The sequence below is a fragment of the Canis lupus genome, chromosome 4 (genome assembly GCF_003254725.2).
Source record: "Canis lupus dingo isolate Sandy chromosome 4, ASM325472v2, whole genome shotgun sequence".
In the NCBI taxonomy this organism is placed as follows: Eukaryota; Metazoa; Chordata; class Mammalia; order Carnivora; family Canidae; genus Canis; species Canis lupus.
The window spans coordinates 55,621,764-55,646,887 of NC_064246.1; the positions used below are offsets into that span (position 1 = coordinate 55,621,764).

The following is a 25,124-nucleotide window of genomic DNA, read 5'->3' on the forward strand; positions in this document are numbered from 1 at the left end:
TATATTATTTTTGCAATGTGTACTGAAAGGGCATTAGCCCAAACCGCTGGCAATGGGGCTTACAGGAACCTGGCCACTTAAAAATATAGGGGGGAATGGGGGTCCCTCTGGCAAGTCACTCACGAGCCAGAGTTTCTCTGGGCAGCCATATAATCAAAGCCAGATCTCCTAGCTTAGACTTCCCCGAGCCCATCTGTTCAAGGACCACCTTCTCAATTTCTGCCACATTCTGGTACCACCTGATCTATTATTTATTTAATGGCTCTCACTTTAAATCACTACTTTTTTTTTTACCTAGCTTCAATCCAGACAACATCCATGAAATCCTGTGTTTGGTATCTCAGTTTAATTTTTTTCCTCTTATACATTAAAATATAGTCATAACAGAAAATAATAAATGTGCATGTTGTATCATTTAAAATCATCTACCTTGGGCAGCCTGGTGGCTCAGCGGTTTAGTGCCGCCTTCAGCCCAGGGCGGGATCCTGGAGACCCGGGATTGAGTCCCACATCGGGCTCCATGTCAGGAGAGCCTGTTTCTCCCTCTGCCTGTGTCTCTGCCTCTCTCTCTCTGCGTCTCTCGTGTCTCTCAAGAATAAATAAATAAAATCTTTAAAAAAAAATAAGTAAAATCATCTAACTTACCACTGGGGTACCACAATTTGGGAAACACTGATCTAGTCGAACATGGTCATTGTACAAATTGAAACATTGAGGCCCATAAAGGAAGGGTCTTAGTCACTCAGCTATTTTGGGGCAGAACAGGGAGCAGAAGGGACTAATAACAGCTACTTAATGAGCATTTACTATCACTCAGCATGTGGCTAAGCCCTTTATGCGGATTTCCCCGATTCACATAATGATGAGATACTGTCCCAATTCTGCAGATGAGGGAGCTGAAGCCCGGAGAGGTTAAGTGGCTTGTCTAAGGCCACATAGCTAGTCAGTTGCTCGACTGGAAATTTAACTCAGGTCTGCCTGACTTCAAAGTCTGGCTCTTAATCATCCAAGGTAAAGAGAGAGGGGAGAGAGGAAGGAAGGAATGGAATATTTATTAAGTGCTAGCAACCTTTACATCTAGTGCTGATCCTACTCTGCTCACCTATTCACTGTCCTCATCCTGTAAAATTCTCTCTGTGACCTGGTGTCACAGAGAGTATTGTCTCACCCCCAAGCCTCTGGGCACTGGGATAGATGTCTAAATTCCAAGGCCCCAGTATGACTTTGCAAATCACACTCTTTACCACTCATACCATCAGCAGAGGCCCTAGCCGAGCTGTGGCTGAGTGTCGCACTTGCGCTTGGGAAGGTGGGACTCTGAATCAGGCAGACCTGAGATGAAATCCCAGCTCCTCAGCTCCCTGATTAAGTAAACTGGGCAAGCCCTCACCCCTTTCAAGCCTCAGTGGTCTGTGTATTCACTGGGAATAATGTAAATGCCTACCCCGTGGGATTTTAGTGAAGGGTAAGGCATATTGCGTGTAAAGTGCTTAGCCCAGCGCCTGGGACATGGCACCCAGTTGTATTTACAAAGAAAGAAAGGATCATACATGAGTAAAATAATGTACGGCCCACATCTCCTCCAGGACCCCAGAGCAGATCTGCAGCAGGCTGTGCTGCGTGCAGCCACTCCATGGACCACAGTCAGGGTGGCTGGACCAAGAGATTCCGAACAAAGAACTGGGAGAAAGAGCAAGGGCCAAGGAGCAGAAAAGGCAGGCCCTGCACCCAGCTCCACTACCAAGAAGCCCGAGGGCTTGAGCCAGCCACGGGACCTTGCCAAGCCTGTTTTCTCAACTGCCAGGTGGGGGTCACACCTGGGCATCAAGTTCAAGTGACATCTTTGTATACATGGAATTGAGTCCTTAGCTTGTCAGGGCATGAGGTGCTGTCCAAGGTCATTGAGACCAGTCCCTAATCTTACAAATTTGGAAACTCTTCATTCATGGGCATGCACACATAGTCATATATGTACATAAGGGACAGCACCCAAGTGTTTGGGTTTCTAGTCCCACTTCTGCCATTACCATTGAAATTGCTGGCCTTACTAAACGTCAGTTTTCCTAGTTGTGAAATGGGCATAGGCAAAAGCTTCTTCTTAGAGAACCATTGTGGAGGTTGAATGGACAAAATCCGAAATGGCTTAATATACTGGCTCTTACATTTTATTTCGGACACACATATTTTCATGGTTTGATTTAGGAAATAAAGAGAGTGTGAAATGCTTGCTGGGTTCTTGAATAGAGGTAAGTGTAGATTCCTCCAAAAACTTTGGAGGGTCCAATGAATACTTGCTGTAAGACTTTCACTTCCCACATTCAGCACAGTGTTTTGAATACCAACTGAAGGGGCACTACCTGGCCCTAGTGCTGTAAGACTGAAGACACTGCTCCTGCCCTCAAGCTGCTCACACCGTCCAGCCAGACAAGAAGACAACTGGCAAATAGCACCGTTTGCACCAATGATAAAGCTCTGTTAATGGGCGCGTGCTAGGAAAACATGAATAATTCCAACCAGCAGGATCAAGTAAGCAGGAAGGCGGCCTTTGCGTTGATCCTTAAAGAATGGGAAGAATTTCCTTTAAAAATAAAAGGGAAGAGTTTTAAAAAATCTGCCCTCTCTGTGTGTCCAAATTCCACCTATTCTTCAAAAGCCACTTCCTCCCAAAAGCCTTCTAGGAGCACTAATTACTAAAAGTTCCCCCTCTCTCCTCTCTTGAAATCCCTAACCTACTATCTTCTCAGTTCATTTGGCTTTATCACCACTATTTGGTATTTATGTCTTTCTGGGGCTCTTTTCCTCATCTGGGTTTTCCTTCTTTCTTTCTTTCTTTCTTTCTTTCTTTCTTTCTTTCTTTCTTTCTTTCTTTCTTTCTTTCTTTCTTTCTTTCTTTCTTTCGAAACCTTTCTGAGGGCCTTGCTTACATACAGTGGATGCTCAGTAACTGAAGTGACAGGTGCAGTTCTAATGGCCCAATGAGCGCCCTGAGACAGAAGGCTGCGGGTCCCTGAGATCTGAGTTCCCTGCTTTCACGTGCATTGGCTGAGGCTCCTCTGGAGAGCCACTTGGCTTTTCCAGTAATCACGAAGATGCGTGAACCTCCGCCTCCATCCAGCCCTGGACCTTCTCCAACAACCCCATCTCGCCCTGATGATCAGAATGTCCCAGACCTCAGCTTCCCTGGGGTGAACACACAGAGCACGTGGTGTTTGGGGTCATAGTGAGACCCCAGCAGGCAGACTTTGCTGACTTACTAGAAAGTGAAAGCAGTGACGGGCATACCCTTGGCCAGGCATTTCATACGTGACTACATTTTAATCCTCATAACACTGAGAAATTGGGGGTATTGTTATACCTAGGAAACCGATGAGGCAACAGGAATTTAAGCTCAGCTAGGACTCTTCCTTGAGGGTTCTCTTTCTCTTGCCACTCCACCAATCAACCCATTGCATCTTGATCATCTGATCTGCTGGCTGTTCCTCCAACCCCTCTGTTACCCCTCCATGACCACTGCCACCATGTGGCCAGAGCTCCCATCTCCTCTTGCCTGTGCAGATGCCATAGGCTCCCGACTAGTCTCCCTACCACCACTCTGACCGCTTTGGTATATGTGCTGCCGAAGCGAGCACTCTGACCGCTTTGGGACGGATTTTTTGTTTTACAAAGTTTTTGTTTAACAAGTCTGTTAACTTCTGTATGCATATGCCCATAATACATACACAATTTACATAAGTAGCTAAAAATGATAAGAAATATACTTCATTTAGTCAGTAGGGTTTTCTTTCCTTTCTGTTTGGCTCCTTTTTGTCCATCTCCTCTTCTTCCCACAGCACCCCAAGCCGACACCTTGTATGTGTCCTACTGTGCTTTTATTTGTAATCATTCAATCCTAAGCAGACTCTTTCAAATCTAAGTGTTTGTATTCACATTACATATACAGGGTGAACATATGTTTTTTTTTAAAAATGGGACCATATTATAGTTTTCTGCTCCTTGTCTTCTTCATAGACATCTTCCCAAGTCAGCTAATATAACTCAAGTTCTCGCTTTTTAATAGCTGCCTAATATTCTGCTGTGTGGATGTATCACTTTATGCAGTTGTCACCTTTTCATGATCATTCTCCTTCGAGCTTTCACTACCAGGAACGATGCTGCAGTGAGTGTTTGGTAAGGTTCTAAGAAGCAGCAGATGCTGACCTCTTGGATTGAGCTGAAGGCTCAGTTTCTAGATCAAAGCCCCAAACGACGCGACTAGTCTGATGAGTTCACAGATGCAGTCTTGCCACACCTTCCCCACCCTCTGCCCCCTGCCTCTTCTGCGTGCAAAATCCCAGCCCCCCTTCCGAAGTCCCTGGGAAGCCACCTCTGGTGCTGTGGCCACCAGTTCACCAGCACAGTGGGAAAATCCCACAGGATGAATCCGATTGGTGGAGCTTGGTGAGGTGGCCACATCCTAACTGCAAATAAGGCTGGAATTTTAGTTGAGATTCCTAAATCGGGGAAGTGGGGTTCCAACACAGGGATTTCCCCAAATATAGAGAAAGACTATTCAAAAGGATGGGCAACCATGGATATGACAGGATCTACTACAATTTCCTGCACATAATGTCCTTCTTTATCTGGGCCTTTATTCCTCTGGGACAGGTTCCCAGGAATTGAATTGCTGCTTTCCAATCATCTGTCACATTTCACGTTCTCACCAGCAATATGTGAGGGTGCCGCTCTCTTTACCTCCCCACCAGCAACAGGTACTAGAGCTCTGATAGACACAAAACTCCACCACACTGCCAGACTTATTTGTGTTTTCCCAACTGCTAACATAAATTTGAGTATCTTTTTCATAAGATTGTTGGCCATGTCATTTGCCCAGTCATTAGCTGGTTGGTCTAGACTTTGCCCATTTTTCTATGTCCTCTCCTTTCAAGCTATGCACAGGATATTTCCCATCTGTCCCTCCAGAGCCATGCTTTGTCTCTCCATCTGTTCTGTGCCCTGCACACCATGGGGTCTATATTGTACTCCCAGTCCTCAGCTTCTGGTAGGGTTTGGCCAATGGAAGGCACTATTGGGGGTCATGGACAGGTGGAAAGAGAAGTTGGGGAACTTATCTAAGCCTTCTTATCTTCTCTCAATAGGCAGGACAGGTCCCAGGCAGACATGACTCCCTTCTGATACTCCCTGTGCACCTCCTTGGGTGTGTTTCCTCAACCCTGCCCATACCTTTGAAAACAGCTCTTCTGCATTGTCCCCTTCGTTCCATCTCCTTAGCTACCCAATCTGTGTGGGCCATCTACCTCCTGCCAGGACTCTGATACAAGATCACAACCCTTTCTCTGTTGTCAGTGTTATTTTTTTCAAGCTCTATTTTTTGCCTAATGACTTTTAGTGTCTTTTGCCATATTAGAGATTATATATATGTGTATATATTTTAAACTTATATTTATATATATATTTGAGTCCATATACATTTTAAAATAATCTCTCTTCATTTTCAGTCTGAAATATAAGGCCTTCTCTGCCTCTGTATCAGGAATTGGCAACTTCTTCTGTAAAAGGCCAAAGAGTATGTATTTCAGACTTCATGGGGCGTATGTTCTCCGTTGTAACTAGCACTGCCATTGTAGCAAGAAAGCAGCCACAGACAATTTGTTAACAAACATGTTCCAGGGGCAGCCCTGGTGGCTCAGTGGTTTAGTTAGCGCTGCCTTCAGCCCAGGGCCTGATCCTGGAGACCTGGGATCGAGTCCCACATCAGGCTCCCTGCATGGAGCATGCTTCTCTCTGCCTGTGTCTCTGCCTCTCTCTCTCTCTCTCTCTCTCTCTCTGTTTCTAATAAATAAAATCTTTAAAAAAAAAAAACAAAAAACAAAAAACAAAACAAACAAACAAACAAACATGTTCCAATGTAACATTACTTACAAAAGATAGGAAACATCAACACGACTCTTAGGCATCTACCCAAGAGAAATGAAAGCATAAGTCCACACAAAAACTTGTACATGTAGTTCATAGCAGCACTAGTCTTAGTAGCCAAAAGGTGGAGACAATCCAAATGTCTATTGATCGATTGACATCACTGAATTGATGAATGGATAAATAAACGGTGGCATAGCCATACATCTATAAAAAGGAATGAAGTGCTGATAACATGCTACAGCATGGATAAACCCTGAAAACATTATGAGTGAAAGAAGCCAGATACAAAAACTCACATATTATTTGATTCCTTTTTTGTGAAGTGTCCAGAAGAAGTAAATCCACAGAAACAGAACTTAGGTCGGTGGTTGCCAGAGCCTGCGAAAGGACAGGAGCTAAGAGGTTGAGAGGTAATTGGTATGGGGTTTCCTTTTGAGGTTATGAAAATGTTCTAGAATTGACTCTGTGATGGTTGCACCATATTTAAACCATATAACTGTACACTTTAAACAGGTAGATTATATGGTATGTGAATTATATATCAATAAAGCTGAATTATATATCAATAAAACAAAACAAAAGATGGGGCACCTGGGTGGTTCAATCGATTAAGCGGCTGACTCTTGATTTCAGCTCAGGTCATGATCTCAGGGTCTTGGGATGGAGCCCCAAGTTGGGCTCCATACTCAGTGGGGAGTCCGCTTGGGATTCTTGCTGCCCCTCCCCCACCTCATCCCAAATAAATGAATGAATCTTAAAAAAAAAAACAATAACGGGGCACCTGGATGACTCAGTCAGTTAAGCGTCTGCCTTAGGCTCAGGTCATGATCTCAGGGTCGTGGGATGGAGCCGCATCAAGCTCCCTCCTCAGCAGGGAGTCTGCTTCTTCCTCTCCCTCTGCACTGCACCCCCTCCCGCAGCTCATGCTCACGCTCTTGCATGGTTTCCCTCTCTCTCTCAAATAAAATCTTTAAAAACAAAAAACAAACAAAACTAAAACAAAGACAAAAGGCAGCCAGCTGGATCTGACCTATGGGCAGTAGCTTGTTGACTCCTGTCTACTTCATATTTACAGTATTCTGGAATCTCTCAATGATATTTTGTGTTATATTAACTCTTACATTTAAATTTTTGATCCATCTGAAATATAGGATTTTATGGTGTAAGATGGGAACTCATTTTAATTTATTTCAGAAGGTTAGATTATTGGGCCTGCATTGTTTGGGAAATAAACTATCCTTTTCCTCCTGAGATGAGGTACCTCTTTTGTCAAATATTCACATCTGTATCCTAGAATCTAATTCTGGATTATTTGTCTTGTTCCATGGATCTGTCTGTGCCTTTCCCAATACTACAGTGATCTTATTTTAGTGACTTTATTGTATGTTCTGGTTTCTGTAAAGGAAGTCTGCCCTTATGTTCTTTTCTTTCACACTTGACTTGCAGCCAGTGAGCTTATCAAATGGATATCACTCCCTGCTTAAAAGCCTTTAATGGATTCCCACTGCTGTTACAATTATGGCCCAAATCCTAACTGGCCTTCAATGCTGCATGCTTACCCTTCCTAGCTTTTCAGCTTTACTTGGCTGAGAACACATCACCTGGGACTCTACTTCAGCCATGCTAAAGTTACTCCAATGATCCTGCCCCTTCTGCCCCAGGGCCTTTGCATCAGTGGTTTCCTCTACCTGGGATGCTTTTTCTCCCCCTTTGTCAGAAGTTTTCCTCTTCTTCCGCAGCCTCCATTTGATCCTCATTCCTGAGGAAGCTTATGTTGCCCTACCTGACAAGTACCATTCCCACATTGTGAACTTCTGCTGTGTTGTACTTAATGCACTTATATAATATTACATTTATTTGTATACTTTTTTTTATTAATGCCTGCCTTGCTCAGCTCTCCATTGCCTTCCTAGTATTTAACCTGCATTTAGTACTCAAAAAATTGTTGAAGGAATGAATAAACAGGTAGAGACCGAACTTAGGCACCTATCTGCCTGGCTGCCAAACCTCCCCTGTCCCTTCATAATGCTGTGAGCTGCCCTGTGTAAGACCTGAATGGGGCATCAGGAGATCAGAGATCTAGACTTGGCTCTGCCTCCAACTGATGCAATGCCCCAAGCCTGTTTGCAAAGTGCTCTCCTACTCTTTGCCTCTCATGTTCTCGAGATCCTCGGAGCCATGCTGGGAGGCAACTAGTATGGGGATAAATTTCCCTGATTTTACAGTTAAGAAATCTGAGGCCAGAGATGAACTCAACTGTCACATGGTAAGTCAGAGGCAAAACCAATGGCCCTGCTTTCTGGGTCTCCAAGTAAGTGTTATCTTGAGACAGACTCTTTCCTGGGCTGAGCTTCTGTTCAGCTTCCCCATTTATAAAGTGGTGAAGAGATATTTAGACTGGGTGGTGGCTGCATCAACAGTGTCACAAGTCCCAGGCACCCAAGGTGAAGTGAGTTCCAGCTATAATATTCTATTACTATCAACTTAAAAATTTTATTTCAAAGATCTTTTTATTTAAATAAATTTTTAAAGAAACTTCTAAAAACAAGAAAAATTTTTCTTACTCCTGTCATTCCATTATAACCACTGGTTGCGTTTTAACTAAGACACGTTTCAGTAAATCTGTACCTAGTAGAGTTAGAATGGGCTCATCCAGGAGCTATCTAAAATCCTCTGTCCCTCCAGCAGTTGAGGTTCTGTGCTTTGGGAAACCCTGGTCTGGGGCTGTTACAGGATAGGCACCTTTCTGTGAAGCTTTCATTTGTTAAGTCAATCAACAAACATCTGGGGAATCCCTGGGTGGCGCAGCGGTTTGGCGCCTGCCTTTGGCCCAGGGCGCGATCCTGGAGACCCGGGATCGAATCCCACTTCGGGCTCCCGGTGCATGGAGCCTGCTTCTCTCTCTGCCTGTGTCTCTGCCTCTCTCTCTCTCTCTCTCTCTCTCTGATGACTATCATAAATAAAAAAACAAAACAAACAACAAAAAAAAACCCATCTGCTTCAGGCCAATATGTGCAAAGCACCAGGCCAGGTGCTTCCACAACAAGGTAGGGAGGGCACTGGCCTATGGCTGTGTTGGAGATGTGTCCGGGGGGACATAACTGTGTGCTGGCTGACTGCATGCCTGTGTCAGAGCATGCTTGCCTACCCATGTGTCGAGTTTGTGTCTGTCTCTGTGAAGGCTTATGGGATGTTGCACCCATGCGACAGCCTGGGTGCGGTCCGCTTTCTCTCAGGCCTGGAGCTGTAGAGTGAGGGAGACAAGGGGGCTACCTCAGCTCTGGCAGGTGTGCTGGAGGCTAGGAAGCAAACTGACCCCCTCAGGAGTCCTCACTGGGGACCTAGAATTCTGGAATGCTCTTAGTCTCACCTTTCCTCCTACTCCTGGAGAAACAGGCCCTGAATGGGGAGAGGACTTGCCTCTGAAGATCTGAGATTCTGAACATGGAAGCGTCAGGGCCAGGCCTCAGGATTCTCTCTGACCCTGTGCAACTTCTCTGTGCACCTGCCGGGAATCCGCCATGCACCATCTGCTGCAAAGGCAACCTGAGGAGAAAATTAGTACTTCAATATAATACAAACAAAAACTAACATGTATTGAGCACACACTGGATGTCAGGCACTGTGTCAATCACTTTAAATAGATTTACGTGATTAGCCCTCAAAGTACGTTTATGAGGTAGGCACAACTATTATCCCATTTTCCAGGTGAGGAAAGTGAGGCACAGAGAGGTTTACCTACTTGACCAGGGTCACACAGCTGCTAAGTTGGCTTCATTGGCCAACACTCTTTGCCTCTATGTTAAGCAAAGAAGAGGAAAAAAAGAGAGAGGTCTTTGGATAAAAGATGCCTTTATTCGGGGCACCTGGGTGGCTCAGTGGTTGAGCATCTGCCTTTGGCTCAGGTCGTGATCCTGGGGTCCTGAGATCAAGTTCTGCATCAGATTCCCTGCAGGGAGCCTGCTTCTCCCTCTGCCTATGTCTCTGCCTCTCTTTCTGTGTGTGTCTCTCATGAATAAATAAATAAAATCTTAAAAAAAAAAGATGCCTTTATTCATCTGACTCTGTGAGTTGAGAATAGCTGGCACCCTTCCGCCATTCCATGGCATGTTCTTAAAACCTAAGGTGCTGTTCCTACTTTGCCTGTACTGTCTTGGTGTCTCATCTCAGATGAGGAGACCAAATTCAAAGAGAGTTACACGTGTTCTTAAGATCACACAGCTGTCCTCATGTCCCTTTACCATTTGCCAGACTCTGCACGAAATACTTTACCAGCTTTATTTAATTCAGTCTTCAGGACAACCCCATAAGTAGGAACTATTGGGACTCCTGGGTGGCTCAGTGGTTGAGCATCTGCCTTTGTCTCAGGGTGTGATCCCAGGGTACAAGGATCGAATCCTGCATCAGGCTCCCTGCAGGGAGCCTGCTTCTCCCTCTGCCTGTGTCTCTGCCTCTCTTTCTGTGTCTCTCATGAATAAATAAATAAAATCTTTAAAAAATTAAAATAAGTAGGAACTATTATTCTGCCCATTTAATGGGTGGGAAACAGGCTCAGAGAGGTAAAGTCACTTACCCAAGGGCACACAGCTAGTGAGTGGTTAAGGCAACACTTGAACCTAGCTCTATCCAACCTGAAACCTGTTGTCTTAACCAGCTGGCTATCCTGCCTCACATGTCCCTGTATCTCATAACCACATGCAAGGAGGGAAAGGCAACGGCATTGCCCCATCTTACAGAGGAGGAAACATGTAGCTTGCCTGGGAGCATATAGCTGGTGAACATGGGAGCCGGGACTCAGAACTCAGGTCCATCTGACTCTCTGGCCAGTGCTCTTTACTTTGTTCCTTCAGGAATATTCCAGAAAAGTCCCTAGTTCTGGGATGCCTGGGTGGATCAGTGGTTGAGTGTCTGCCTTTGGCTCAGGGAGTGATCCTGGGATCCTGAATCGAGTCCCACACTGGGCTCCTTGCGGGGAGCCTGCTTCTCCCTCTGCCTATGTCTCTGCCTCTCTCTCTCTCTCTCTGTCTCTCATGAATAAATAAATAAATCTTTTTTTTAAAGTCCCTAGTTCTATGGTCTTTTACAGTCAGCAGTCCCTGTCCAAAGCAATTTCTCACTTATTATTCTACTGACACTTTTCCACAAGCCTGTGAATGCCAGAATATGCTCCATTTCACAGATGGACAATCTAAGGCCCAGAGAGGGCAAGAGACTTGCCCAAGGCCTTGAACTAGGGTCTCTGTATGGACAGCGAGGGAGGCCCAGTGTCCCCCAGCGTTGGGGGAGAGAGGTCCTCCAGGGGCAGGCTCCAGCTAGCTGGTCCTTCTGCTCTGGCCAGAGGCAGAAGGGGTGAGGTCATCGCCTTATCAGGCTAATTGCCACCCTGTAGTATAATCCTGCCACTCAGCTGAAACCTGAAGGAATGGTTTCTGGAGACAGGAGCTGTTATTGTCCAGATGAAGGGCCCAGGGTGGCGAGTGGGGAGGTGGGGACAAGCTTACTCTCATAATTCCCCTTGAAGCAGTTTGCTTTCTCGAAGACCTCTGGGTACAGAGACATTTCTTGGGCCTTCTTGAATGAGAATGAAGGTTTTTGTGGCTTTTGTGTGCAGCTGGCCAACATGCCGGCCATAGTAATAGAAATGCCTAATTGATAACCAAATCCCTACAAGTAGACAAACCAGGGCTAAAATAAATGCAGGTGGGGCCATTACCCCATGACACACAGCAGTTGGTCACCGACACTGAAGATAATAAGTTGAGTAACAGAACTTGGGAAACCAGGTCACCCTGGTCACCCTGGCTGGGGGAGGTCCTAAGAAGCTGGTTTTGGTAGGGTGTGGGTGGGGGTGACATAAAGTCAGATGCTAGAAGGAGGGACTATCAGAAGGCAGTGATGACAGTCATGTAATAGCCATATGCATTTAGCGTGGCCAGTGTTCCTGGGCACCATGTACTCTATAAACAGCCAACAGTTGCTGAGCCCACTGTGGTGAAGAGGCCTGGAATCATGCAGGCCCGGGTTCGAATCCCAGTGTCGCCTCCTCTTAGCTGTGTGACCCTGGGCAGCATGGCTAGGGTGAAGTGAGTGAGAACCTAGGATACGAAATTGAAGGAGGTCTGACCTTAAGATTGAGTCCCCCCAAATCAAGGCACCCTGGGTGCCTCTCTTTCTTTTTTCTTCTTCTTCTTTTAATTTTATTTATTTATTCATGAGAGACACACAGAGAGAGAGAGAGGCAGAGACATAAGCAGAAGGAGAAGCAGGGGGCCCGATGTGGGACTCGATCCCAGGACTCCAGGATCATGCCCTGGGCCAAAGGTAGGCGCTAAACTGCTGAGCCACCTGGGGAATCCCCTGGGTGCCTCTCTTGCCTCACCTTTGACCTATCCCTGCTGGGCACGTTTCTTCCCTTTTCTGAACTGCAGTCCCATCACTGGTAGGATGGGGGTGAGAAAAATAACCTCTGCCTTGGAGCGTTGTGAGGAGTGAGAAGAAGCAGAGGAAGAGCTTAGCCTGGACCGGCACACAGACAGCGCTTAAAACACCACCAGTGCTCAGGGCGAGGCGCTGACTGCCAGGATTGTGAGAGAGAAATTTCTGACATTTGTAAGCCACTCAGGCCATGGTACTTTGTTAGGGCAGCCCCGATGGATTGAAGCACACCAGATCCCTGACCTCATGGTGCTTACAGTGGAACCAGGAAGTCATCAGGAGACTGTGATAGGAGATGACAGGGGGAGGGGAGGGGCCAGGGAAAACATCAGTAAGAGGTAGGATGGGAAAAAGAAAAATCGGGGTATGCCTGGGTGGCTCAGCAGTTTGGTGCCTGCCTTTGGCCCAAGGTGTGAACCTGGAGTCCAGGGATCAAGCCCCACATCAGGCCTCCAGCATGGAGCCTGCTTCTCCCTCTGCCTATGTCTCTTTCTGTGTTTCTCATGAATAAAAAAATAAAATTAAAAAAAAAAAAGGAAAAAGAAAAACCCTACTCCCCATAGATGGTCACTTAGAACCAAGAAAGGTGTGTTCTCACTCAGGCAATTATCAAAACCAGGATGGCACCCTGCATCTCATGCTACATTACTTATTTTTATTTTATTTTTTATTTAAATTCAATTTGTCAACATTTAACACCCAGTGCTCATCTCATCATGTGCCCTCCTTAACATTATTTAATTTAACCCTCTAAATGATTTTGAGCTATCTCCATTGAATAAGTGAAGAAACTGAGGCTCAGAGAGGTGAAGTGATTTGCCAAAAGTCACAGAGCTTGGGCATGACAGAGCTGGGACTTAAACCCAGGACTGCCTGATTCTCTCCCCTACAGCTTGACTCTGCTGCTAGCTCATTGTCACACCTCCCTCACCTCCCTTCCCGAGCCTCAGTATCCCATCCCACCCATCAAGGTAGAAGATGAAAGTCACACGAGGTCATGGATAAGGCAGTACTTTGGACATTGCAGGGAGCTTGCTGTCTGTGGCTGAAGAGTTATCAGCATAGGTGATGCAGAAAGCACCACAGGGCTCCTTATGTGTGATGAGCGCCCTGTGGGTCCCCTCTCCCTCACAGGATCTTCCTTTGAGTCAAGGTTCCGAGACCTCACACTTTCCTTCCAGCTGTCCTGCTCTCAATAGCAGAAGCATATGGAAGCATTTTGATCAACAGTATGGTTACATCTCCCCAAGAGAAAGGTTTTGTTTGGTTCCCATTTAACAGATGCAGAAACAGAGGCACAGCAGAGTAAATCATATAGGGGATACAGTTTGTGGTCGAGGGTAAACCTGGAGACAGTCTCTGTATACCCCTTGCTGTAGTTACCAACTGGGCAAGAGATTCCTGCTAAGCCAGCCACGGGACAGCACTTGAAGAGTGGGGGATAGAGGCACCATTCTGCTCTGGGGGTGGGGTGGGGGAAGATAGCCCCCAGCCTCCTAGCTCCCTTTCCCTGTCCCCCCACTTCCTGGGGCTGGAGATTTTCCTGCTTGGTGCTAGCCCCTCTCCAACCATGCTAACACCCCAGGTCCTTTCAAACTATCTTCTCACCTGCCTGTGAGCAACTTGAATCCACACCTTGGTTGCCTTCTTATGGGAAAGAGGAGGAGTCTGGAGCAGAGTGTCCCTTGGATTTAGAGATAGGTTCAAGATGGAGGGGGACAGGCATGGGGTGATGAAACAGAACCCTAATCTAGCCAAGCTGACATCTGCAATTTTTTTAAACTGTTAGATCCTAGAAAGGTGCTCAAAGTCTCACAGCAAGCCAGGAGCAAAACCTGGGCCTGTGCCCGGTCTTCGGAGCTCTGAGCCCAGTGACCTTGTCCTTGCCTTCTTTGTACTGTGACCTTCAGAAGGCACATGAGCTTTAGCTATCAGCAGCAGGAGGCACCAGGAAGTACTTGATACATGAGTGCATGAATGAATGAATGAATGAATGCTGGTTCCTCCTAGTGGGAACAGAGGGTAAAATTTGACTCCTTTGGAGGACCCACCCGTACAGACAGGGCTTAATCCATGTAAAACTATCCCTCCTGGTACGGGACCAGCGCAGGCCTCAGGCAATTTGAACAGTTTAACTGCAAATATGGATATCAGACCAAATCATAGAATTTACATTAACAATATGAATGACAAAATTTAAAAAGAAGAGTTGAAGAGATCCCTATACGCCCTGTTTTTTCAGTTTGGCCATGTGGTAGATATTGTAGCTTTAAAGACCATGAAGATGAGGGGACAAGGCTTTGTTATTTTTAAGGAACTGGGCTCATCCACAAATGCCTTGAGACAGTTACAAGGATTTCCATTTTATGGTAAACCAATGCGAATCCAGCATGCAAAAACAGATTCGGATATAATATCTAAAATGCGTGGCACTTTGCTGACAAAGAAAAGAAGAAGGAAAAGAAAAAAGCAAAAACTGTGGAACAGACTGAGACCACTGCAAACATAAAGCCTGGTCAGGGAACACCAAATGTAGCAAATACTCAAGGAAATTCAACACCAAATCCTCAGGTCCCTGAGTACCCTCCAAACTATATTTTATTCTTCAACAATTTACCAGAAGAGACTAATGAGATGATGTTGTCTATGCTGTTTAATCAGTTTCGGGGCCTCAAAGAAGTACGTTTAGTCCTCGGAAGGCATGACATTGCTTCTGTTGAATTTGAAAATGATGGACAGGCTGGAGCTGCCAGGGATGCTTTACAGGGATTTAAAATCACACCGTCCCATGCCATGAAGATCACATATGCCAAAAAATAACATATGGCATAGTTGTCTTTAAAGGACTTGGTGTTGTTTAAAGTGTTTGTTTCGATAACATTTGTCAGGCCATTTTAATAGTTGGGATGTGGGGGAGTGAAAGAGAAATTTTTGTGAATTTTAAAAAATAACTTAGTTTTTGTTTAGCCTTATTGAACTATGAAATATGAAGGCCTCAATTTTGTACAATAAACGTTTATTTGTATTCTAAAAAAAAAAAACAATCCCTCCTTCCCTTGGAATTAATTCACCTGGGGTTCCCTTCCTTTCCTCAGAGAGTTGTGTGCCACCTAGAGGCAGCCGGGAGCCCAGCACCCTCATCCCTCCGGGAGAACAAGGGGACCAAGTGGTGACAACCACACGCTGCACGACAGTCCCGCCCCGTGCAGAATCTCCGATGGGGTCTGAAGATTCTCTGCTAGGAATGTGTCAATGTCCCAACAGTGATGGTTATATTATGGTTGGTAGGAGATTGTCCATGTTTGTTGGAAATACACACAAAGGGGCAAAAAAAGAAATCTACACACAAGTATTTAGGTGAGACCGGACATCGTATCAGCAACTTCTTCTCATCTGGTTCAGGGGGAAAATGTCTATGTACTACGGTACTTGTGACTTTTCTGTAAATCTGACAGTGTTTCAATATTTAAGATATATGTAGTGTTAAATCCAATTAATTATTACGGGAGAATGATGCAGTAGGACACCTCCTCCCTGAGATCGCTATGGCAGTGAACTGGAAATCTGTGGTGGTGACACTTTCCACCTACTGACCTCGGACTGGGGGCTTACGTGCATCGCCCCATTTGCTCCTCTCATGCTCTGTCTCTGGATGCATATCATCACCCCCATTTTTCAGACGCAGGAACTGAGATTCAGAGGGTTGAAGTGACTTGGCCAAGGTGGCTGAACTGGCGGCCCTGGTCTCCCCCGCCCGGTGCAGCCTCCCCTGAAGTGGGCCCCTACCCCCCCCCCCCCCCCGCCCCCGCTGCTTAGCAGCTAAGCCCTGCCCTTCCTCCTTCCTCATCTCCCCGGAGGGTCAGCCTTCCCGCTCAGCAAGCCCTGGCTGTGCTGCCATCTCCCCAGAAGCCTTCTCTGATCCCCCAACTGGTTACAACCATCCATTTTCAGAGATCAATTCTTCCCACAGTCAGTCGTTCTCTCACTGAAGAGCTGTTTGTTCGGAGCCTCACGCCAGGGGCTGGGCGCTGGCTGAGCAATAGAGCGGACGCTGCCCCCATCCCTGTGGAAATGGACACTACACGCGCCAGCAAATACACGTATACTCCCAGGTCTGATGGGGGCCAGCGGGGTGGTCAGGGACGCCTTGGGGGGGGCGTCAGGGGCATGAGGGGCCTAGGGAAAGCATCCAAGACAGGAGCGTGGCAGGCCTCCTTGAGGGGCTGCGGGGAAAGCAGGACTTGGAGATGAGGGTGCGGGAGCAGAGGTCCTAGTGGTGGGGTTAGGGGGGAGGTCCCCATTGTAAGGACCTGAATTTTTTTTTTTTTAGATTTTATTTATTTATTCATGAGAGACACACACAGAGAGAGAGGCAGAGACACAGGCAGAGGGAGGAGCAGGCTCCATGCAGGGAGCCTGACGTGGGACCCGATCCCGGGACTCCAGGATCACGTCCCGGGCCGAAGGTGGGCACTATACCGCTGAGCCACCCGGGCTGCCCAAACCTGATCTTTTTTCAGCTGCAAGGGAAGCCACTTGTGGCTGGTGAGCAAGGGAGAGCTGATGAGATTTGTATTTTGAGAAGATCACCCTGGTGCTGCTGTGAAAGATCACAGGGGACCAGAGTAGAAGCAGATGGGTCCTTATCTCACCCTCCCTGTTTTCTGGTTGGGTCCAGGTCTTATCTTGCTTTCTAGAGAGCTCCTTGAGGCCAGGCAGGGTGTCTGTCCGGGGGTGGGGGGGTCACTGAGCCCAGGCTGTCCGGTTCCCCCAGGTTGGCTCCGTGTCTCAGCCTCTGCTCTGTCCCTGGGTACAGTCTGGGACCCACTCTGCTCTTGGCTCCGGGGGCTTGGTGGCCCCAGAATGGGTGGAATGTTTGACAGAGGAGCGCGCGCGTTCTCCAAACAGACCTTGATTCATGTTTCCAGGAGGAACTTGCAAACAGACTCTGCCGGCTGCATCCATCAGGGGAGAGATGGGCTCTGTAAACAAAGGCCTACGGGCTGTCTCTGTCTTCCTGCAGACACCCCTGCCCGTGGGTCACAGGCAGTGCCCTGCCCCACCCTGGCCGCTGGGGCCGTGCTCTGTGCCAAGCTCCTCTCCAGAACCTCAACCACACAGGCCCCTCACTGCCTCTATTTTGCAGGTGAGAAAACAGTCTCAAAGATGTCAAGTCAGCCGCCCACGGTCACAGAGTCAACCCACCTACTGCAAGCACTATTCTGGGTCCTCCTCCTATACTTGACGGCTAATACAAATAACAGTAACCTACATTTACTTGTGAGTACTCATTATGGGCCCAGCACTGTGCTAAGTACTTAAGTACTTAGTGTGTAGGTTAACTTAATCCTCATAACAATCCTGTGACATAAGGGCTCCTATTCTCCCATTTCTCAAACGGGGAAGCCAAGGCAAAGAGAGGGAGAGCAAGTGATTTTCCAAGGTCCTGCTGAGCATAAGTGGGGAAAGTGGGACTTGAACCCAAGCAGGGTGGGCGCAGAGCCCATGGTTCACTCTGCCTACTGCTCACCTGCCTCCTGGGAGCTGGGAGCAGGCCTTCACTTTTGTGTGTTTGCAAAGTACAGAAATGAAGTCCCAAAGCAAGGAGTGACTGTGTCTCAGCCACCTGGTTTGCATGGCAAAGTTGGGCCAGGAGTCTGGTATCTGTGGGCTTTCCTTTGCAGAGGCCGAGATAGAAGGTAGGGGGCCTCATTCAACTCCCAGCAGAGCCTCTGCCTTGTTGTGTGACCTGCAGCCAGTTACACCCCGATCTGAGCCTTGGTTTCCCCAACTGTCCAATGGGAATCACAGTTCCAGCCCCTACCTACATTATAAGGCCTGCTGCAAAACCAAGTGAGTGAAGGGGCAGTGGGAAGGGATGAGTTTCCTGGCCCTGATTCCTGTCCTGTGAATGGAATGTCCCAGCACCATCATTCTGGAGTTGAAAGCCCCAGGGGTGGGACTGGGCTGGGCCTCCTCCATTGTGAGACCCCCCACCTTGGGCTCCAGCCCAAATTGCCAGACGCAGGTCTGAGAGGAGGGCCCCCTCCAGGCAGGGGTGACCAGGAGCCAGCCGGGCCGGCCATTTGTCCACAGATGGGTGTGCAGATAACAGGCGTCTGGAGATAAGGCAGGGCCTGCTCCAAACCTAGCAGAGAGCCAGGCCAACTTGGTGGGGAGGTGGGGCGGAGAGATGGGGAACTCAGGGCAGCTGGGGAAGACATGGCTGGATCCCAGCCCGAGGCCTGGGCAGAACCTTTCTGCCACCCTGTAGCACAAGGCTAGTGGCTTCCCCTGTTCTGGATCTGTCCCCGCTGCCACCAAAACAAAACAGAATAAAGCAAGCAAACAAACAACCAATCAACATATACTTTTATCAGAAGTGCTGCTTAAGCTGGAGAGCCCTGGGGTAGCCCTGGGTTCAGCCGAGCCCTAACTGACAACCCAGTTCTAACAGGGCTCTTAACTAAATGTCATTGCTGATATTACTAATGGAACAAAGCAAACTGTATTTCGAACCCATTTCAATTGAAAAATATGCACATTTATGTTTGTATCTTCAGAGACATTGTGAGGAAAATATCCCGGCAAATATCAACAGCATTATTACCCAGAGCAGGGTTTTTCAACCTCACATGGCTGACATTGTAAGCTGGATAAGTCTTTGCTATGGGGACTGTCCTGTGCAGCACAGGACACAGAGCAGCATCCTGGCCTCTATTCATTAGTTGCCAGGAATAGTGCCACCTCCCCCACCCAAGCTGTGACAACATCTCGAATGTCCTGGGGGCACCGCTCCCTCCCATTTGAAAACTACTGATCCAGAGGACACGAGCAGGAGGGACTTTTGCTTGCTAAGTCCTACCCTGAAAATGTTGCCATGTGCAAGCACGACACAGCGAGATGAGCAGAAGCACCAATAAGACGAAAAACTAAAGAAAAGTTGCAGGATGGACGGACGGACAGACAGATGGATGGATAAACGAACACTGACTGAAGGAGCCAGAGGAAACCAGAGATGGGGTGCAGCACTGGAGACCATCCAGTTAACGCCTGCATTTTACAGAAATGAGAGGGAGCCCACAGAAGGAAGGGGCTCGTCTAAATTCGCAGAACGGGCTGGCACCGTGTGAGACGAAAGGCTGGCTGTGTCGGCCCCCAGTCCAGTGCCTGAACTCCACAATGTGAAAAAGCAAAAGCAAGAACAATGGGCTGAGAAAACGTTTCTGCTCTTGCAGCTGGAGGCAGGTGACCCCACAGGTGACCCAGCCCCATGGGCCCTCATGTGCCCCACGTGTGCACACATATGGCCGTGTGTGCCAAGGGCCAGATGAGGGAGGAAGGGCTGGCCCATCCTGCGTGGCAGCAGCATGGACGGGAAGGCTGCCAGAGGCAGATCTAGGTCGCCCACATCCCAAGCCCAAGGAGATAGCAGGGAGCCTGCTGCTGAGAGTTGGATGACCCAAGAGGTGAGCTGTGGCTCTGCCACAGATGGCCGCAGCAAGGGGGGAGGTTCTCCTTTATAAAACACTCACTAGGTGCCCAAGGTCCCAGAGTGTGTCCCCAGGGGGGGAGACAGGATTCAAACCTGGTGCCCCTGGGTCTAAAGCCTGTGTCCCTAAGCTTGCTGCTTTACTCCCAAGGAGCCCTGTGCAGCAAGCAGATGCAGGGGCAATGCCATCACAACAGCCACGAGGTGCCAGGAGCCCGTGTGTCTGCCGTAGACACCAATGGCAAAGTGTAGGAATCACCACAGTGGAGCATGACTCAGCCTTAGAAAGGAAGGAACTTCTTCTTCTTCTTCTTCTTCTTTTTTTTTTTTTTGAGATTTTATTTATTTATTCATGAGAGACACACAGAGAGAGGCAGAGACATAGGAGAGGGAGAAGCAGGCTCCCTGTGGGGAGCTCCCTGTGGGGAGTCCCTGTGGGACTCGATTCCAGGGCCCCAGGATCACACCCTGAGCTGAAGGCAGACACTCAACCACTGAGCCACCCAGGTGCCCCAAAAGGAAGGAACTTCTAACACAGGCTGTGACACGGATGAACCTTGAGCACATTATGCTCTGTAAAATAAGCTGGTGACAGAAGGACAAATGCTGTATGATTCCACTGCTATGAGATTCCTAGAGAAGGCAAATTCGTAGACTCAAGAAGAATGGTGGTTGCCAGGGGGTTGAGGGAGGAGGGAACCCACACAGAGTTTCAGTTTGGCAAGATGAAAAGAGTTTGGGAGACTGGTTTCACAACAACATGATGTACCTAGTGCTCCTGAATTGTACACTTAAAAATGGTTAAGATGTGGGCGCCCGGCTGGCTCAGTCAGTTAAGCGTCTGACATTTGATCTCAGGGTTGTGAGTTCAAGCCCCACGTTGGCTCTGTGCTGGACATGGAGCTTACTTTAAGAAAAAAAAAAAAAAAAAAAGGACTGGGTGCCTGGGTGGCACCATTGGTTGAGTGTCTAACTCTTGGTTTTGGCTCAGGTCGTGATCTCAGGGTCCTGGGACAGGGCCCCTCTGGACTCTCTGCTCAGTGGGGAGTTTGCTTGTCTCCCTCTCCCTCTGCCCCTCCTCCTGCGCTCTCTCTCAAATAAATAAATAAATCTTAAAAAAAAAAGATGGTAGATCTCATGTCATTTGTATTTTACCACAATTAAAAAAAAATGAGGCGGAATATAGGTGAGATAGTCAGTGTTCCCTCAGAGAAACAAAACCACTGTGATTTCTGGGAAAAGGGCTTTGTTCTGGGAAACACACCCTGACACAACTGGGGGTTGGGAATTCAGGAGGGGCACTGGTGGATCTGAGGAGCCAGCCAGGGGGTGTGGCTGGAAGGGTTTTGGGAAGCTGTGCTTGGTGGCTGTACCTCTACAGCACACCTTCACTGTCCAGGGCCCTGCTGCTCTGCGGGGCCACTACTTGTCATTCAGCCTTGGGAGAGAAATGCTCACTGTGTCATTTCCGCCTTCCAGATCTCCACAAATTCTTCTTTTGGCCAACTCTAACCGGAGCCCCTTACAGGGAGGGATGTTTAGGGAAGCATAGCTCCCAGCTTAACCAAGACGGCCAAGAACAAATCATTTCATGGGGTGATGGCAGAATGATCTCCTAAATACAAGCTTATTTTGAAAAAGATGGAGGAAAATGTGGACAATACACACATTATTACTTTTTAAATTGTGGTAAAATACGTATGAAGTTTATCACTTTATAATTTTTAAGTGTACGACTCAGTGGCATGAAGGGCATTCACATGGCTGGGAAGCCATTGTACTGTCCTGTAGAACCTTCTCATCATCCCAAACTGAAACTCTCCTTACATCCTTTTTTAAGGAAGCATGCACACACTTGTACCTGAGTCTACTCAGAGTATCTATGGAAAGATACTAAAGAGACCAAGAAACCAGGGCACCTGGGTGGCTCAGTTGGTTGAGTGTCTGCCTTCAGCTCAGGTCCTGACCCCAGCGTCTTGGGATTGAGCATTGGGCTCCCTGCTCAGCATGGAACCTGTTTCTCCCTCAACCTCTGCCTGCCACTCCCCCTGTTTGTGTTCTCTGTCAAAGAAATAAATAAAATCTTAAAAAAAGAAACCAAGAGACCAGCAGGGAGGAGCGGAAGGGAGGTTTACTGGTGGAGACTTACTTTTCACTTTGTTGTACTGTTTGAACATGTATTTTTATTCTTTTATCTGTGAAGCTGTCTTAAAACCACTTAATTCTGATTGAGTTCAGAAGGAAGGTATCCTCCCCCTTTCCCAAGGGGTCAGAGCCCTGTGGCTGTCTCCTGTCCCCAGGAACACTCAATTTCTGGCACAGTTTGGTGTGGAATAAAGATGGCTGCGCTGTGTAACTCCCCATGTGGCCTCAGGCCACCCCTGCACTCAGCGCTCAGCATCCCCTTCTCTACAAGGAAGGGCTTAGCCTTGATGGCACCCAAGAGCCCATAATGCTCAGGGATGTGTTGATGTGAATCAAAGTTCCAGAACTCCCCCTGGAGGCTGGGTCTTTGCAGTGGCAGAAGAAGCAGAGATGTGAGAGAAGGATCTGGAAAGACAGCAATGGGGACCTGATTCAAAATGAGAGTTCCTTCTGCCCAGAAACAGCCAGGAGCTGGCCCCAAACACAGCTTTAGTAATGGAACAACAGCTTCCATTAAGTAATCAGGGGACACTGCAGCTTCCTTGTTATCCTCGTCTTGTCTCTTATAAATTCGAATAGGTTCATAACCATTTAAATAATAGTTATGCTCACTTTGTACTGTGACATAAAATCACGTAGTTTACCATATTTTGGGAAATGCCGTCAAACATGATCGTTGTACAACGGATGCATCTGGGCTGCTGGACTTCGAGATGGTGGACAGTGTGATTAAAGCCTTCTGATTTTGAGCAGATTTTCATTTGGACCTTAGCTCTCCTAGCACACGGTAGATGTGATACAAATGGTAACCACTACTATTATGTATAGTGAAATGAAATTATTGCATATTGTAAAACATAAAATAAAACATGAACTCATTTCTTGTGTTTAAAAAATAAGATGCCTATCACATGTACTTCATTAGGCATAGAATACCTCCAGAAAGAGTAGCGGGGCATTGACAGTTGTGGCTGCCTGTAGGGAAGGGAATGAAGAGCCTGGGGACTGGGGGCTGGGAGGTAGGGAGTTTGCTGTACATTCTGTACTTTAAAAAATGGCATGACATTTAAACTTTACAAATGTACAGCTTTTAAAAATAATTAATAGGCTGATTCTAGGCCTGGAGCAGGAAATGTGCAAGATGAGTCCGGAACGTCTTATAATCAATATTAAAGAGCAAGGGAGCTCTCAGAGTCTACTGGGGTCATGCGAAACTGAAGAGGCTCTCACAGGCTAAAGATGGGAGGAGAACAAGGAGTATTAATATAGTAAATAACTGCAATGAATCTAGAGTTCATAAAGAAACATCCATCTGCACATACCTTATTCATCTCTTGTGGAGGATGCTGGGTTTGGCCTATCACAAAAATAGACCCAATTCTTCACCCTTCCCTGAAACCTTGGGGGAATTTTGCAGCTCCTCCTACTGGGAGGCAGAGTCTATTACCCCCTCTCCCTTCTCCCTACCCCTCCTTCCCTTGAATCTAAGAGTGGCCACAGGATTTGCTTTAGCCAGTGGATGCTGGTGAACGGACCAAACAGTAGGTTGAAATGTGCTTGCATGGACGGGCTTGCTCCTGAGCTCCTGCCCTCGGAGGAAGAACACGTCCCAGCCTGACTCTCTGGCCCCACAAGAACGAAAGACACATAGAACAGATCTGAGCCCAGAAGCAGCCTGGGGCCAAGTTCCACCTACTTTGTCTAAACCCAGCTGCCCCACAGACATTCCAAAAAACAACCACAAACTTGCCTTTTACACCACTGTGTATAGATGTTTTGTTACTCAGCATTATTGTGGTGATAGTTGGCTGACACAGATGTTATAATGGTAATACAGTTTGCTTTTTAAAAAAAAAAAAAAAAGCGCTACATTTCAGAGATATATACTAAAATATTTACAAATGAAAAAAATTAAATCATTTTAAGAGAAAAATTGTACTTTGTTGTCAGACCATGTGTCAACCATGTGTTCTATGTTGAGTCCCGTACCCTGAGGCACTTTTCCTCCATGGTGATTCTAGAGGTTTGGAGTCCTACAGTGTTATAATTGAGGGATCCTCTGGACTATGCTGTCTATGTCCTCAGTTGGGGAGTCTGTGGATCATTGGGAAGAAGTAACTTGCCAAAGGTCACTATGAGCTGAGACCCCACCCAAGACTCCTTCCTTTTTCTGTTCCTCCATACTGGTATGAGCAAGAGGCCACAGTTGGGTCTGGGCATCAGCATGCCTTCCTGGGCCCCATCTCTGACCCAGCCTAGAAAGATCCAGAATTGCCAAGGTGTACAAAGAAATCTCTTCCAATCTTCATCCTCTGGCTATGCAAAAATCCCATAAAAGGCCATCCAGATCCCCAAGGGTCTGGTACAGACCCAGGATACACCTAGTGCCTCAACCATCACAGTAACACCAGTTCCTCCCACCTCGAGGCTTTTGGTCCACTCAGGCTCACTTCAGTCCTTTGGTGTCATTCCAATTCCATATGATTGCAGGACCCAAATGATTCCCTTGGTTTTTTGTTTTGTTTTTTGGGTTTTTAAAAATTTTATATATTCGTTTCAGAGAGAGAGAGAGAAAGAACACAAGCAGGGGTAGAGGCAGAAGGAGAGGGAGAAGCAGACTCCCCACTGAGCCAGGAGCCCCACGTGGGGCTTGATCCCAGGACTTGGAGATCATGACCTGAGCCAAAGGCAGACACACAACCTTCCGAGCCACCCAGGGGCCCAAATTACCTTGGTTTTATAGATAAAGATACTGAGGCCCCAGGGAGCCCTTCAAAGCCTCCTGGGGCATCAGAGGCCATCTACAACCCACCTACCCAGGCGAGGCTAGGTCTGGCCTACATATATAGCAGGCTTTCAAGATGTCCCAAAGCTCAGCTGTCAGACTTTCCAGTCCTCACTGCCTGCCCAGCAAACCTCCTTCCCCACAAGGGCCCAGGACAGCTGGGCTGGAGCAAGTGCTTCATGTTCTATGGCTCTTGGGCAATTTGGGATTCACTGACCATGGTCTTCTCTGCCCTAACATCTGCATAGCCAACTTGTTCATGTCCTACAGGTCTGTACCCAAAAGTTGTATTATTAATTATTTAATGAATTATCATGCTAAGTGAAAGAAGCCAGTCACATACTGCATGAT

General features: G+C 47.3%; 1 pseudogene; it reads left to right on the plus strand.

Annotated features, from left to right (window-relative positions):
• The first annotated feature begins 14,494 nt into the window (after positions 1-14,494).
• On the plus strand, positions 14,495-15,252 carry LOC112651797 (U2 small nuclear ribonucleoprotein B''-like; annotated as a pseudogene).
• The last annotated feature ends 9,872 nt before the right edge of the window (positions 15,253-25,124 follow it).